Consider the following 13,290-nt stretch of genomic DNA (forward strand, 5'->3'; position numbering starts at 1 on the left):
GGCATCTCCTCAATTTCCATTTTACAGATGAGGAAATTGAATAGTTTGCTGAAGTTCACACAGGTAGTAAGTGTGAGTCTAGCTCAAAATATCTAAAGTGGTTCATACATAAGAAGCACTATTAGTGTTTTCTAATAGAGAGGCTGCAGAATATGGTTTTGGAATTAGAACAGGTTTTAAATTTCTATTTCTATCTTTTACCATCCAAATTATTGGAAACAAGTAAGTTCATCATGCTGAACTTTACTTTTCTCATATACATTTTGAAAATAATACCTCCCTCTTGGGACTATTGTGTAGATTTAATGAGAAAACCTGAATCGTGCCTAGTAGAAAACCTGGAAATGTAGCATTATTTTTGGAATCAGAGACTATTCTCAGCTGTCAGAATAAAATTACTTTTGATATGATATTATTTGTCAAAATTGCATTTGACAAGGCAAGAGGAATTATGAAAGTATGGATTTCCATTGATAGTTGGACATATTACTTCCTTCAACTCTACCACCTTAGAAGGATCTTAATATTTTGTATGATTCCAGGAATCAATCCAAATTGGCATCAGAAATTTTAATCAAACTAGAATATTAATGTTCAATAAAACTTTCAGCAATGATGGAAATGTCCTGTAATCTCACTGTTTAATATGATAGCCACTAGCCACCTGTGAGCACTTGAAATGTAGCTAGTGTGACCAAAAAACTGAAAATCTAGTTTTATTCAATTTAACTTTAATTTTAGGTATCCGCATATGGTTGGTGGCTACTGAATACACAATAATTTTTTTAGATCACCCTAGTTTTAATTAATATTGTTAGCTATCAATTATTGAGCACTTACTCATTACCTGGAGGATAATGTAAATTGTCTCACTTAATTCACACAGATCTATGACTAAGAAACAGCATAGCACTTTACAGATTTAGAAAACCAAGTCTCAGTAAATTTCTCATATCACAAAGCCTGGAAATGGTACACCTAGTATAAAAATCCAGATCTATCTGACAGAAAGCTTAAACAATTAAACACAAAACTACACTGTATTAATTGTTATCAATATACTTGGGTTATATAATCTATTATCTGCAAAAATATCCTCATCAAGGGCTGTGGATATAGTGCTTGCCAATCATGTGAGGGACCCTGGGTTCCATTCCTACTACCACACACAAAAAAATTCTCATTAGTTATATATAAACTTTTAGGGAGAGCCCATAAAATATATTCCTTCAAATAGCGTTTGTTTTTTTTTTTTCTGCAAAACTGCAGATAAGGTCATTTCTCTTATTCAGCACTTTTGAGTTCAGTTCAAGAAAACTGTCTCTTCATGTGCGTGCTATTTTTAGTTAGAACAAAAATCATATAGCTCAGTATATTTTCCCTTGAGCTTTAATTGCCAAGAAACTGCCAAATCTGTCGCTCAGCTATCACAGTGAACTTATCTCGGGTGTCTACTGACATAATTTGTTTACTAAAACATATGGTTATTATAGTTTATGAGGTCCATCGTGTGCCAGGGACTATAGTAATGGGCATGGGGTGCAGGGGGTACAGAATATACTGTTGAAAATGATAGCAAGTTCCTAAGGCAGCCCACAGTTGGATAAGGGAAGGAGATTTATAATGTGACAAGAGCCATAAAAGGTAAATGAATGATGGCATAATCTGACCAGGCAATAGGCCTAGCTTAATGGGTTACTTAATAGGAAGAAACTATGAAAGCAAACTTTGTGATCTAATCAGCAATTCTATTATGTGCTGATATCACTGCATATAATTTCATTATAAGTACATCATAAAAAATAAAAATAAGTAAGAAGCATAAAATTCCTTTTAATTACCAGGGATTGTACTCAATAATTATACTTATTTTTCTTTCACTAGAGCTCTCATCTTTAAAATTCCTCTGAAAAATACATAAAGCAACTTAAATATAATAAAAATGGAAATTGAGTTGAAATGATGTCTCTGTTTTTGGCATCTGTGTTATTAATTTGAAGTCGACAAAGACTAATAAGGTCCTAGCCTTCCATTAAGAAGATTAAGAAGCAAAGATCATGTCTTTGTGAAATACTTAATTCTTGCCTCAGGAAGTTATACCCAAAAGATAACTAAGAAAAACTAGTTTCTCTGGTCTTTGAAGGCTTTAGTACATTGTCATCATTAAAAACTAAGACAAAAAAGTACCATCAGGGGTATTTCTAGTCTAGAAATCACAATTTATAGAAACGAATTTTAATGCTTAATTTTCTAGGTAGAGTTCCCCTAAAAGGGGATAAATGTAAATTTTCACATGGGTCAGCTAGTAAATAGCAGTTACAGAAATCAGCACATTAACAGTAATAGAAATCTGATTATAAAGAAGGCTTCCATTTCTTTCACAATATTGATGCTGTATTTTGTATGTGTCCCCCAAAAGTTGACGTGTTGGAAATTGAATCCTCAAATGCACATGCTAATGGTTTTTGTAGATGGGGCTTTGGGGGAGATATTTAGTATTAAATGAGGTCATGAGAATGAGTCCCCCATGATGGTATAACTTTTTTTTTTTTTTAAATACTAGGGATTGGACACAGGCTTCTTCTCTCTCCCCTCTTATCACATTGCCTGCCATTCATAATTCACAAAGGTATGACTTGTACAGCTTGTGTTATGGTTTATTCAACAGTAGGCAAAATGGCTTTAATGAGCTAGTCCTACAACCTGAACAATATTCATTCTATCATTTTGATTGAAAAAGTGTTTTGCATAATAGGTTCTCAACAATTCTTTGTATAAATACAAACACATTTAGCATTGCAAACAACCAAATTGCACTTTGGGACTGGCTTTTGTTTGCAGGTTGAGTGCTCCCCATGTGTTGACGGCATTTTTTAATGTAGCTCTCTTCAGGACTGAACAAGTTTTGTGCATGATGACCATGATAGTTGGTGAATTTTTTTTCCCTGAATTCACAAAACCTTTCTACTGAAAGTGAAAGAATTAAACACCCCTACCTTGGACAGGCTAGAGGAAGACAATCTTGTCTATACTGAATCAGAGAGGCTCTTAATAAGCAGCTCTGGGGTCCTGTAGCTGAATTTGGGAGCAGAGACTCAGAGACTTGAATGAATTGTGCTCCTCAATGGAGGAAACTGAACAGTACCTATGGAGCCTATAGGTTTTCCTGTTGCAGCTCCAAGAAGGTGCAATGTGTATGGAGGGAGGTTAGTTAAGAGATAGAGTGGGCTGAGCAGTAAGACTGATCCCAAATTGTAAAAAGATCTAACACATTTTTAAATGATTCGCCTGTCTTGGGGTAAAAAACAGGAGATGTCATTGAGACCTATGGTGAGGAGGTAGGGTTGTAGCTCAGTGGTGGAGCACTTGCCTTGCATTTGTGAGGCACTGGTTGGATCCTCAGCACCACATAAAAATAAATAAATAAAAAATAAAGGTATTGTGCCCATCTCGATTTTTAAAAATTAAAAAAAAAAAAGATCTATGATTAACAGTTCAGGAATGGTTCCTGAGGTACAAATTGCCACTGGCACCCAGAGAAACCAAAGACAATTTGGGCTCTTTCAGATAGAACATGTTCTTGGCTTTGGAATAGTCTCTGAGTCCAGATCCTGGAAATGTAGTAAAAGCACAGAAACAGGTAAAAACTGTCTCTAGAAGAGGCATTCAGAAAGTCCAGCAAAAGAATCCCTGTCCGATTAAACTGGGAGAGAGAGTAATGCCTAGAAATATTAGCCAAGAAGTGTTTTTTTGTTTGTTTGTTTTTTCAGTACTGGGGATAGAACTCTTGAATGCGCTATCACTGAGCTACATTCCAGCCCTTTTTATTTTTTATTTTGCTAGAGAGTGTCACTAAGTTGCCCAGGTTGGCTTCGAACTTGTGATCTTCCTGCCTCAGCCTCTTGAGTAGCTGGAATTCCAGGCATGCACCACTGAACCAGGCCAATGAGTACTTTTATAATCTAATATTAAGTGACAGAAATGTGTTTACAAGGATAACTCAAAGCAAAAGTAAAAATAGCAACTAAAGCATCATCACCTAAGGAGGTTTTCAGTCAGAGAACCAACAATTAAAAGCAAAAAAATAAAAAAATAAAAAATATATATTTTTAAGATAGCAAAAACTCTTCTGCTAATAGGACTTTGAGTTCTTAAAGCATAAAGTTTTTCAGCTGTTATTTTCAAAGCAGTCTCAATTGCTGCAGCTTTTCTCATAAAATTGATAAATACCTCTTCATGTAATACCTGTGGCACAAGCTTACACATTAAAGTATCTTTACCATTTAAATATTGTCCACTGAATGACTTCTCAACAGTTTCTCTGCTTTTTGAGAGGTGTACTCATCCCATCACTTCCATGGCACTTATCCTGCATTTATTCACATTTAATTTTGGCTCATGTCTGAATCATAAAATATCTTGTTTTCCTCATTAGCAACTCCCCATGTACTTACCTCTCAAGCTGGTTTAAAAAAAAAAAAAAGATTTCTTCAAAGATTTTAAATTCTGCAACAAGCAACCAACTAGGTAAAAAAAAAAAAAAATCCAGGGATCTTCAGACATGGAAAATAGACTATTTGTTTACAGTGATCAATATGTTGGCATCAGCTCAAGCTTGTAATTCGTACTTAATGTTTCCCTCTTTTCCAGTTTTCTGAAGCATCCCCCTCTTATCTCTAGCCCAACATTTTGAGCCTCTCAGAATTAGTGTTTTATTCTCTTTCCTTCTGGCTTCTATTTTCACTTGCAAAGAAGAATTCTTAACACTAGTAAAAGCCCTTATAAGAAAAAATAAATGACACTTTGCAAAGAACAAGAAACTTGAAAATTTGGCTGTCATGAACAGTAGGTTCCAGGGGGATGCCACTTAAGGAGTGTTTAAGAATGACACCTGCCACTAATGGAAGGAAAGGGACTAGTATTAGAATTGGGATCATATCTGAATGGAGCAAGATATAATTAGCAACTAAAGCATCATCACCTAAGGAGGTTTCCAGTCAGAGAACCAACATTTAACAAAGTATGCTCCAAATAAAATTCATCACAGCTACAAAAAAAAAAAAATTCCTCATAGTTTCTGAATGGAACCAGAGAGAAACGATGCTTTCCCACAAAATAAAAGCCCAAGTCACCACTGAATCACTTGTGTTGGTGGCCGCTAGTTTGGTTCATGACTGTTTTCAACTGTAGCAATCACTTTCAACATTAAAGAGAGAAGAAATGAATAGATCAATCATGCCCCAGCCCAGTGTGCTAGCCACAGGACTCTAAAAATAAACAAATGTCACTGTGGAGAGCTCCAGAAGAGAAATGCTATCTGCCAAGAACGGATCCATTAGCCCTTTGTATTTTTCCAAAGTCATTATCCAGTGACTAGGGCAATTTACATGTATCAGAACTGAGCTATTTGTATTTTGATCCCTCAACAATATTTGGGTTTAGTAATTTTTTCTTAGAAGGGAGGGGTGGGAAGTGCCCTAATTAGAAGTTTCCCAAAATGTGTATGCTTATCTATGCAAAAGGGTGAATATTATATTCTTGGAAGTGGGGCAAAAGGGCTCCTCAAGGGGCCAAGTGTGGAGGCATATGGCCTCAAAATTACTTGATAAACAGCCTTCAGTTCTTAGAAAGATTGGGGCTGAATGGGAAATTGAGGTTGAGGACCAGAAACAAAAGAGGGAGGGGGGCTTTTAAAAATCACAAGCTGGTAGAAACAGCCTCAGGACAGCTGGAAAACCAGCATTTTGCTGAAGGATATATTTATAACACCTTCTGTTTATGACTATTAATACTGGATTCCCATTTATGGTACTAACATAAACTTTCTTTTTTAAATAAATATTTTAAGTTAAAATATGAATTGATTTGATGTGAAATGTTTATTAATGTGGTGCTCATAAGTAACAAAGCATCTGAAGCTGGCATGTGAATGGTTGACATTTAGGAGTTACTGGCTTTGAGAAGTGCTCTTGGTTTGAGGGCATTCCGCTCCGGCCCCTGGAAGCTTGGATGAATTTATTCACATACTTTCCCCTAGCCTCATAACTCTCAACCATAAAATGTTTGGATGAGAAGCACCAACCTCTAAGAGCAATTGTGATGAATAAATGATAAATGTTCAGTTAGTGCCAGTCTCTTTCCTTCCATTAGGGATATGTGGAGAAAGCAGCAAAAGTCACCCTAAATCACCCCTGCCTACCCTCCTAGTCAATGAAGGTAGACAGGGTAGATAGGGATAAGTTATATAATGTTTATGTGAAAACCAATAGTCCATAGTTGAAGACCAACATATTATACCTGCAAACTGAAGACAGAAAAATATGAAGTGTCAACACAGCCCTGTCACCAAGCAGAGTGTTTTTTCTAGGGCACTTGGCTACAGCGACGGGGTCTGCAGGCCAGTTGTGGGCATTCCTAACTAAAATCTCAGGCAATTGTGTAAGGGAGTGTGTGCACACACTGACACAGAGTGCTACACACATACCCACAGCAAGGCAAAGTTTCAGAAAGAAACGTTTAAAGAAAGGTAATTTTGAGATGGAAGGACAGGACTTGTACTATCATTTTTCTTTCTCTCTCTTCTTCTTTCCTTTTTTTTAACATATAAAAGTACACCAAAATTCATGTTGAGTTTTCTTTCCTAATTTAGGACTTAATATTTGCTTTTGACCTCCATGTCCTAAAAGTCAGCCAAATTTTTAAAAAGTGATTTGTAAAAATAAATAGAAGTCAGGTGCTATGGTTCACACCAGTAATCCCAGCTTCTCAGGGAGCTAAGGCAGAAGGATTGCAAGTTTGAGGCCAGCCTGGGTAACTTCTTGAGAGCCTGTCTCAAAATTAAAAATTTTAAAACGGGCCAAGTATGTAACTCAGTGGTAAGTGGCCCTGGATTCAATCTCTAATACTAGAAAATAATATCACCAACAAATAAAAGACAGCATCTAACTTCACTAATAATCATCAAATATAGGATAAAGAAGCAAGTCACCTATATAAAGGTGAATACAGCACATATAACATATATATGAACATAACATATATACCATAATAATACCCATTATTAAAAGGACATGAGCAAGCACCTATGTCTTCCCAGTGGGAGTATAAATTGGAAGAATCCTCTGGAAGATAACTTGTAGTGCTGTTGAAATCCCCCCAGACCATGTGTTCTTTGACCTTGAAATTCTCCTTCTGATTATTTATTCTAAGAGGAAACAGCCACCCTCAAATCTCTACCAAGAAGAATGTTCATTGTATCATAATTGATATAGCACATCCCCAGACAGCCTAAATGTCCAAGAATAAGATCCTAAAATCAAACATGATACAACCATTTGATACGAACATGTACAACAATCTAAAATGATAGTGCTGAAGGTGAATAAACAGTGGTTTTAAATGGAAGGGGAGAAAACATTTTATAGGATGAACATCCCCAAAAGTCAGTGGTCACAAAAGCAATGGATTTCAAGCACATCTGTATGTTGCTCATTCAAGCAGATCTTACTAATCTCGCTGTAAAACAAAATCACACTTGCTTTTCCTGCTCATCTAGCAGCCTGGGCTCTTGTCTCGCCACCTGCTCTCCCTTCTCATCTGACCCAGCAGGAAACCTGCTCCTCTCAGAGTATCCCAAATGTTTCTGGAAGTCCTCAGTGTGGATGGGTGTTGTGATCACTGTCAAGCACCTACCTTTTCTTGCTTTCCTCTTTCGTCTCCCACCTGTTGCAGAAGCAGAAGCAGAAGCCTCACCCTGGCAGTCTTGACAGTGCTTGTAGTGAGAAAGCCAAGCTCAGTGTCTGGCATGGTCTCCCGGGTCATGGGAGCATCTGAGGAGTGGCACTTTCTATCTGGAAGCTGCTGCAAGTGGCCTCCTCTCTAGCTCCAGGCTACACTCTGCCACTTGGAAAGGAAGCATTCTGCATTCTATGTAAGCCAGAATCCCAAGGCTCAAGAAGGATTGGTTTAATAATTTCTAAACCCTTAGATTTTGCCCAGAACCTCACCAACAGCATGAAATCACTTTCCATCAGTTTTGGGCTTTCTGGTTTTTTGTTTGTTTGTTTTTATCTGTTTTCATCTCAAGGGCTCAAACCCAGCTGAGGACAGAGGTTATGCTACCTCTTTTTTTAGTTCTCCCGGGCCCTCAACAAAAATAAATAAATAAATAAATATCCAACACACTCCACCAAACAAACAAACAGAAAAAAAAAAAAACCCAAAACCTAACCCATCAATATGTGACTCTGGTTTCATAAACAGCCTTTTCTTCCCTCTCATCCCCAAATCTTCCCATGCACCTTCAGTTTTATTTTCTTTTGAAGTTCCAGGAAGCACCAGCTTCACAAGCATCTTCAGAGGCTACAAGGTTGATGCATTAAGTCACCTCAGTCATTTCACTTTCACTGATTTAAAAATGCTTAAATCAGTGAAATTATTTTTCTGTCTTCTACTTTCCTTTCCCATTACAATTTTAAAGTCAAATTTGGGGAATGGGTATCCTTAATGAACATATCCATACCCATCAGCCATTTGTTTATAAAGGACAGTTCTCCCAATCATGAGTCTAAGAAGAAATAAGAATATATCACCAAAAGCTAAATTTTCTCTTCCACCCACTTATACTACTCTAATATGTGCACACTAATACTAGATGGTAATTCAGAAGAACATGATTTTAATCAAATCTAATCTGGAATTGACCAAATGACATTAACAAATCATTTTTTTAACCCTTTAAAATGTTTAATTCCATTTGTTTTCACATTCAAATAATATCTACTATGAGAACATTGTTTAATATTATCTCCGAAAATGCTAATAGTTGCTTCAGAGTTGAAATTTTCATGGATTTCATTTTTTATTTTCACTTATTTTGATTTTTTTTTACATTGAGTATACACTGATTGTATATATATATATATATATATATATATATATATATATATATATATATATATATATATATATAATATTGTAGCTTTTAGAAAATATAGAAAAGAAGAAGAAACTTATCCAAATCCAGGCTAGGAAAGACTAAAACCTTTGGAATTGCCATCTCATACTTTCACGTGAATGTAACTGTGATCATAAAGTTACTTAACTTGTGTGATTAGATTTGCTATTATGAAGTGTTGCTGCAATTATACCTCACTCTTGGAGTTGCTGCTTAAAACCAGTTTTGCTCCCTCTGGCAATGGCTTCTATCATTCTGTGACTGCGACAGCTCTTCCCTTGTGGCCATAACCAATACCATCTCACCTATAAAATCAGTTTCCAGATGATTCTCCCCTCTGAGCCTCATCTGCTCACTTGTTACTCAGAAGATAACCACAAACCTCAAGGACCCTCTTTTTACCTGCCTGCGGGATCTCCCCCTGGGTCTGAGAGCTTTTCTTGGACCCCAACTGTGCTTCTTTGCATCCTCAGGGATGACAGGGTACATCAGACAATCCAAAACAGTTCAAAGATAAAATGATCTCTGTTCTACTAACGTGTATTCATTAATGCTGCACATTGTCCTTTTTGTGTGGATGCTTATTATAAAGGGCTTTAAGATTTTTCATATTGTGGATGTTGGTATACCACATAAAGAGATAAAACAGTACCTGGCCAGATGGTGACCTTTTAGCAGCTTAAAATTCTGATGCTAAGCAATTTCCTTCTTAACATTCTCTAGAGGGATTTCCTAGAAAAAATTAGTCATCTCTGAGGATAATTCACTTTTCCTCTCTTTAACAGAACTTGGATGACTGGAAGACATGATGTGGGAACATCAGGAGAATAAATTTCTTTATAAAATATTTGGATCTGAAATCCATAAAAACTTTATTTTTAACTTATAAATTTGAGTGTGTTTATTTATTAACTTACCATCTGTGACTGTTTCCTTTTCAGTGGTAAAAATTTAAGAAGAAATATTTACAACTGTAAATAATTTTTAAACAGTGTAGCAATTATTATCATAAATGCTGTTCAAATATTTTCATCACTTGGTGATATTACTAGATTATACCTAATTCTCCTTCTCTTTATAACCCTTTATCTTTATCAGTTTCTTTTCAAATGAGGTCTCTTCTTTCAAAATTTTTTTTCTCCAAGAATAGGCATTTGTTTAATACCATACATTTTTCAGTGTCCTGGTGACAGCTAATTTGGATCTTAATCTATGTTTAAATAGTTCTTCACTAATTAAAAAAAACTTCATCTTTTAAACAAGTCTCATAATTATAAAATAACACAATATATGTGCATTTGAAAAAATAGAAATATAGATACATTAAAAATTTAAATGAAATAGCAATGAAAATGAATAATAGCAATGAAATTTTATCATTGAGCAACAGTCAGCATTGTTATTATTTTGGTATATAGTCTTCCCAGCTCTCAGGTGTATAGATAGATTAATTGATTGATTTAAAAATATTTTTTAGATATTTTATATGTGTTACCTATTTTTATTTATAAATATACAATATATATTTAAATTTTTAATGAAAATGCTTGCTAAAGTTTGGATGTGGTTTGAATATATCCTCCAAAAGTTCATATGCTTCCTGGGAGCTAGGTCTCCGGTATGGCAGTGTGAGGTAGAGGAATCTTTAAGAAGTTCCTTAACTGATTAGGCCAGGAGTGTACTGCCTTGAAAGGGATTTACTCATGGAGTCAGTTTTCATAAGAGTGGGTTGTTATAAAGCGAGGTCACACATTTGGTCCTTTGTGCACGCAGTAGGCTCTCTTTCTATTTCTCTGTCATGTTGCGAAGCAGCCAGGGATCATCATCAGGATGCCAGTGCCATGCTGTTGGACCCTCTGGCCACCAAAATTGTGGGCCAGGTAAAGTTTATTCTATTAGTTACCCAGCCTCAGGTATTTTGTTAAAGCAACACAAAACAGACTACTATAGTGGGGTTATAGTATATACTCATTAGTACTGGCTATTCAAATGACAATATGTTCTGAATATTTTACTATGGCTATAGATAAATTTAGATATGATAATTTTAAGGGAATTCATATAGTTATTTTTATGACATTCTCTGATCCTTTATTTTTTCAGCAGTCAAAATATGTTAATAGTAGTGTTCAAATCTATTTCATAGATTTGTCATAATCACCAATTGAAAACACCATTATTGTTTTCAAGAGTTATTAAAATGCAAGACTTTATGATCACAGGACAGATTCAAGTGGGTTGTGACATCTGCAGGGACTGAATAATTTTATTTTGAAAAAAATGAACTTCATTCATACAAGCATTCGCTGTACAAAGACTTATTGAGCATCTATTATGCCCCGATGTGAGCAATCTACACCAAGTTTCTGTCCCTAGAGGAGACAGACAATAATGAAAAAAAACACATTAATATTACTTGTTTAGTTTATCATCATTATCTTTAAAAAGCAAGATTTTCAATTGTTTTTCAAATGCATTATGTTAATAAACTCATACCTCTATTTTTTAAAATATTGTTTAACAATGTAGTGATCAATGTAGTGATTCTTTTAACTCAAAATTAGTAAGAAGCTGGGCACAGTGACAAACGCTTGTTATCCCAGTGGCTTGGGAGGCTGAGACAGGAGGATAGTGAGTTCAAAGCCAGCCTCAGCAAGAGTGAGGCACTAAGAAACTCAGGGAGGCCCTGTTTCTAAATAAAATACATAAAAGGGCTGGAGATGTGGCTCAGTGGTTGAGTACCTCTGAGTTCAATCCTGAGTACCCCCCTTTCCCCCCCAAATTAATAAGGAAACAATGGGAAGCTATAACTTTTCATGTGTAACCCATTTTATTTTGCCTATTATAATTACAGAGGCTAATAATTTCATTTTTGCATATGAAGAAAATTAGATTTAGAGAAGGTATGGTATTTACCTAAGGTCACACAGGCAGTAAATATCTAAAGCTGGAATTCCCAAGCCCAGGGTTTTTTTTTGTTTGTTTGTTTGTTTGTTTTTTAATAACTGCGTTGTTTTTTTTTAAACTTTATTTTATTTATTTTTATGTGGTGCTGAGGATCAAACCCAGTGCCTCACACGTGCTAGGCAAGTGCTCTACCACTAAGCCACAACCTCAGTTCCCAAACCCAGTTCTTACCCTGCTCTTCTCTCTTACTTCTACCAACCTACTTTAACATGGATCCAGAACTATCCACTCACAGACCACTCTTCCTTTGGACCAGTCCCTTTCCTCAAGTCATCTACTACCTGTCCTCTTTTAAAAAATAGCAGAATCCTGTCTCTATGTAACCCCCCCTTCCCCTTCCACAGGGTTGAGTTTAATAGACGCCAAAACTCAATTGCCTACAAAGGTCATCAGCTAATCTGCAAAAGGGAACTAGTGAGATGTAAAGCAACAGGAAGTGGTTTGGTCTGGGAAACGAGGCAGGCTAACCATACATTTTCAAACAAAACACATCTGTGGACCAGTTGTAGCTTCTGAGATGCCATTTTGGGACCCCTACCTCCAAAGGAGCAGGAATGCAGATTTGTTTGTTTGTTTTAAGATAATAAAAATGACAAGGATGACTAAAATTTTTAGATACTTCCTTTGTGCCAGAAACTAGGATTTACGAAGTCTTTCAACTTGGCCTACTTGAAATGAACTTGACAAAACCATATATTCTTTCCTGCAATACTCAAGAGTACTCACCTTACAGCTGCTCACACCTAGCAATTCTGGGCATGTGGTTCCTCCCACTGGATGCTTCTCTTCTTCTGCAGGTGTTAGTGAATCAGCAGGTGGGTTAGATCATCCTTCTCCTTTACTACCCTGGACCATCAGGCTCCTGAGCACTGCTGTACATATGGTGTGGTTATATGGCTTCCTTCACTTGGGGGTTAACTGAAGAGAGTTGCACACTAGGAGAGGAACTCTTAAAGTAAAAATGGCTTTTTAAAGCACCAAGGGGAAGAGATCTAACCACTTAAGATATTCACATGGTGATACTCTTTGGATTTCCCCACTGCTCCTAATTTGCTTCTTTTGCCTTCAAATTTGCATTTTTCTCCCCAAAGTCCTTCCTTTCTCTGATGTCTTGTGTGAATCTCTCTCTACCTTTAAAAACCCCATCGTCTGCACACAGTTAGTGATAATAGCCTATTCTCTTTCCTAGTAGGATTGCTCCATTCTCCCTGTGGCCATAGTTTTCCCAACTTTTGACTCCTTCCATCTGTGATAGTGTTCTGGGAGGAACCCATTAATGTGGTCATCCCCTGCCTCTTACCCATAGGACAGTCTCTCTACATCTGGTGGTGCCATCAACCATCTACCTGGCCTCTCCAAATAAAGTT

The 13,290-nt window shown here is 36.3% G+C and overlaps 1 protein-coding gene across 3 annotated transcripts in view; it reads right to left on the reverse strand.

The window, feature by feature from the left end:
* Positions 1-12,884, reverse strand: part of Nap1l1 (nucleosome assembly protein 1 like 1) — a 59,234-nt gene extending 46,350 nt beyond the window's left edge. For 2 of the 3 annotated variants that reach the window (XR_009225559.1, XR_009225558.1), the window contains exon 1: positions 12,650-12,884. The gene's annotated coding sequence lies outside the window, so the exon portion shown is untranslated. The remainder of the gene's footprint in view (positions 1-12,649) is intronic. The other variant, XR_009225564.1, reaches the window with a different exon arrangement.
* Positions 12,885-13,290: the final 406 nt, after the last annotated feature.

Source organism: Marmota monax, unplaced genomic scaffold (genome assembly GCF_021218885.2).
Source record: "Marmota monax isolate L192 unplaced genomic scaffold, Marmota_monax_Labrador192_F-V1.1 WCK01_AAM20220418_F8-fsc00056, whole genome shotgun sequence".
Taxonomy (NCBI): domain Eukaryota; kingdom Metazoa; phylum Chordata; class Mammalia; order Rodentia; family Sciuridae; genus Marmota; species Marmota monax.